We start from the raw sequence: 4,637 nt of genomic DNA on the forward strand, positions 1-4,637 counted from the left end.
GGGTTTTTTTTTTAATGCTTTTTCTGTAACTTCAGGCTCCACCCAGGATATGATGGTACTTTTAAGTTTGACACACAGAGTAGTTTAAGGAACTGCAGCGAAGTCCTGGGGGTGGTAGTGAGGGTTAAAGCTGAAATCTGATCATGTTTTATTAAGAAATGTTCAAGGCAGAAGGTACTCGTACTTGGAATATACAATTTCACAAAATTCACTGGATTCTGAGAAGGGAGAGAGCGTTTGGCAGGGAGAAAAGTATCTGTTGTGATAGGGACTAAATTAGGATACATGGCAGGATGAGCCAGAGAATTATTTCTACAAATTGTATTAGACTTATGGAAGAATATGAATTAAAGGGGTTTTCCCATCTCAGGATACGCCCCCATTGTCTGATAGGTTCTGGGACCCGCACCTACACCAAGAACAGAGCAGGGAGGGTGGTGGCTGGAGGACCCAGGGTTTTCCGGGGTCCGGCCACCGCCAAGCGCTCTCCCCACAGAAGTGAATGGGAGCACAACGAGCTTGCACGGCCACCGCTCCCATTAATTTTTATAGGGCCGACGGAAAAAGCCAAGCCAGTGCTCTTTCATTTTCGGCAGCGCCTACAAATGAATGGAGGATGGCTGCGCATGCGCAGTGTACCCTCCACAACTTTCATGGATCTGTTCTCGATGTAGGTGCGGGTCCCAGAGGTGGGACATCCTAGTGACATGCCCCTATTGTCTGGGATGGGAATCCCCTTTAAAGGGGTTTTCTGGGTGTTTAATATTGATGACCAATCCTCAGGATAGGTAATCAATACCTTATTGGTGGGGGTCTGACACCTGGCACCCTCTCTGATCAGCTGTTTGAAGAGGGTATGGTGCTTCGGTGAGCGCTGCTGCCTCCTTGCAGCTTAAAGGATAACTGTCACATTTAGACCCTAATTTCAATTTTCATCTATGTAGTTACTAATAACATGATATTCCAGAATCAGTTACTATTAGACTGACTTACCCCATATTTAATAAGATTCAGCCCTTAGCAACCAGTCTGCTGCATAAAACTGCAATTTCACTATTCAGTTAAGATGGCCGCCACTGCCCTCACCCTGAGGCTAATCCCGCCTGCCCTCACTAGCCAGTAACAATAGCCCCCCAAAAGTGTCAGTAACCAGAGCCCTCCCCCCTAAAGGGTTAATCTCCTGCAGCACAAAGGGGTCCTCTTACCACATGTTGCTTTCATTTATACACTGAGCAGACGGCAGATCTCCCTCCCCTGGTCTGCGCTGCTTCAACTCTGCATTCTCCAAGTCTACTGAGTGAGGGAGCGTCTGCCAAGCGCAGGGACAGGGAGAAGTGCACACAGCCCAGGCACTGTTATCAGCTGCTGGGGAGGACCTCGCTTTAATCATTTACTTACAGTCCCTGGCTGTCAGTAATCTGACCCTGCACGCAGCGTACTCCGTCTATCAACAGATAGACGGACCATGCCTAGCAACCCTATTTTAAGCACAGGTAAAAGTAGGCAGTACAGGGAACAAAAATGTGGAATTAAGGGGTAATTGAATACAGTTCAGTTAGTGGCGCTAATAGGTAGGGCTTTAAATACAGCTGCAACATGTTAGCAGATCGCCTACCAGGGGGAGCGTTTACCGAGGGGAGGCCTTCAGGATGTAAATAGATTCCACTATAGCTCCTGATTTATCTGGTGCAATTCTCTTTATGCATTTGCGGTGACCTTGTTTTTTTGATTTTAGTGTGGGTCTTATTTAGACTCTTCCACAGTGAGACGACAGGACCGCTTTATCTATCCAAAAATTAGCCACTGGCCAACGTTTCGGTTTAGTCTTAGACCTTGTTCACGGCCTTAGTCTGCATAGTAGGGAGTATATAGGATGGTGACACCATCCTATATACTCCCTACTATGCAGACTAAGGCCGTGAACAAGGTCTAAGACTAGACCGAAACGTTGGCCAGTGGCTAATTTTTGGATGGTTAAAGAATTAATTAAATTAAATAAAACAAGCAACTTAAAGCAGTTATAGAGTGCCGTGGTTCTTTGATAAATATCCTAAGGATAGGGCATCAATATGAAAACCCTCCTTAATAGACAGGGCACAGTGGTCAGGATCCTTATCTCTCGGCCATAGTGGAGAGAGGCTACAAAAAACGTCTGTTGCTCTGGAGGACCAGTCCTGTCCTGCATTATCGTAAATGGACATTGTGTAATGCATAATCTCCCCTTTGGAGGCACTGTAGGGAATTTGACATTTACTGTACTGCCATGTTTCTCCACAGATTACAGTTGATCATTAGGGATCCCTGGAGGGGATCCCTTAATAGAAAGGGATACCAAAAAAAGGGATACCAAAAAGGGGATCCCTTAACCTATGATGGGAGTATCCATGTTTTTACAGTTAATCTACTTTTGTGGATCATGGGAATCCCGGAGAAGAACATGGCAGGCCGAGGACAATGCCATAAGTTCTTTGCATGCTTCTTTCTCAGATGCCTCAGTGTCTACATGTAGTAGAATAGCGCCACCTTTGTCCATGGGCTGGTATTGCCGCTTAACACTATTTACTGAAGTGGGGCTGAGATGCAGTTCCGATCGAAGCCCATGGACAAGGGTGGCGCTGTTTCTAGGGGAAAAAATCAATTGTCATTGTATTACTGTTGTATTCTCTACAGTACGTCCAACTGCATCCCAGGGAAAACACAGGCATGTGTCCTCTGCGGTCCGGTAATACGATACACAGCGCAGGCATGAAATATATCTGCCCCCTACACATGCATTGCAGTCATATAGTAACCACGGATAATGAGCCAGAGCCTCGTCCATCAGTCTGATCCAAATTGCCTATGAAACATAAGTTGTCAATGGCTGGCAGCGGATTAGTGGGTTTACCCGGGTCCGAGCTGGCACCTCCTGTTCCTCTCGCTCACAGGGTGAAGACGCCCGTCTAGATTTGGGGCTCTAAATTAGTGGGATCAGCTCTCCTGGGCCGGGCACACACCAACACATGTCAGATCATGTGTCTAGAACAGATTTTATTACAGCTCTAGAAAAGGGATCCTGCGGGCTGACATATCCCAGGAGCCTCTCACACCCAGCAATGCAAGAGCAGCGCTTATTAACCCTCTGCCATCCCCCGTCTGCTGGGTGGGATATCCCAGGATCTTCGCCATCTACAGGGGATATTAACCCTTTACATTGTACCAGACATGAGTGAGACCCAGCAATAACTTATTAACCCTTGACATATTTTTGCATTTTAATTTTATTACGGTCCCAATTCTCAGACCTCCCATAGTTCACTTCAACCAGACATGGGATCCTGTGGTGACCTAAGTCCGATTCGGTAGGACTGCAAGAGGTCCCGGGAAATTGTGGCAGACTTTCATTAACTCTTTAGTGTACTGCGTACCTCTGGTGTCTCAGAGTTGTCCTCTTTTGTTAAAGGGGTTGTACAGATGTATGTGTAGAACAGGGGTCAACAACCTTTGGTACTCCAACAGCTGTGAAACTACAACTCCCAGCATGCACACTTGCTGGTCTGTTCTTGTAACTCCCATAGAAATAAAGAGCATTCTGGGAGTTGTAGTTTCAGAACGGCTGGAGTGCCAGTGGTTGCTTATCCCTGGGTGTAGAATAACTTGGCTGCTTTCTTCTAGAAATAGCGCCACTCTTGTCCGCAGGTTGTGTCTGGTATTGCCGTTTCATTCCATTGCAGTGAACAGAGATGAATTGCAATATCACAGCCGTTTCTTAGCTACACCTGATCCTAAACAAGCTGAGTACCAAGCCCAGTGGGAACTGTAATGGCAGGCATGTAGGTTATTACTCAGCTTTTCCAGAAAGAGATACACCAATCAGTCATTACATTAAAGCCACCTACCTAATATTGGGCATTATACTTCTGATGCTCATGTGCCCATTGTACTCGCTTCTACCAGTGTCAGCAGGGGCACTCTGACCAGTCGGTGGCTAAGCAGCCCCATACACAGCAAATTGCAATACCCTCCGTGTCCTGACATCTTTCTATCACAGTCCACGTTAAGTTTTTTCAGCAAATTGCTTTACTGTAGCTCTTCTCTGGGATTGGGCCACGGAGATAGCCTTCCATTCCCAGACATATCAATGAACCTTGGTCATCCAGTGGTTCACTGGATGTCCTTCACTGGACCACATTTGGTAGGTACTAACCACTGCACACCGGGAGCACCCCACATGACCTGCTGTTTTGGAGGTGCTCTGAACCAGTCAGTTTTGGCCCTTAGACTATGTTCACATCACTGCCCTTAGACTATGTTCACATCACTGCTGTTTCAGCAGAGGAACAGCCTTCTGGAGTTCACTGTATCCGGCACCGCTTGATAGGGCTACACACCTCTGGATCCCCACTGACTATAGCGGAATCCGACAGATCCCTATCAGACATTATGACATATGTAAACAATGGGGATCCGGTGGTGCGCAGCATTATTCGGCTATGCCGGAGATCACAATGGAGATGTGAACATAGCCTTATCAAAGTTACTCAGATCCATCCACTTGCCAACTCATCAACGTCAAGAACTGACTGTTCCCTTCTTGCCTAATATACTCCACCCCTTGACAAGTGCCATTGTCACAAGATAATCAATGTACTGGCTGA

Source organism: Bufo bufo, chromosome 8 (assembly GCF_905171765.1).
Source record: "Bufo bufo chromosome 8, aBufBuf1.1, whole genome shotgun sequence".
Lineage (NCBI taxonomy): Eukaryota > Metazoa > Chordata > Amphibia > Anura > Bufonidae > Bufo > Bufo bufo.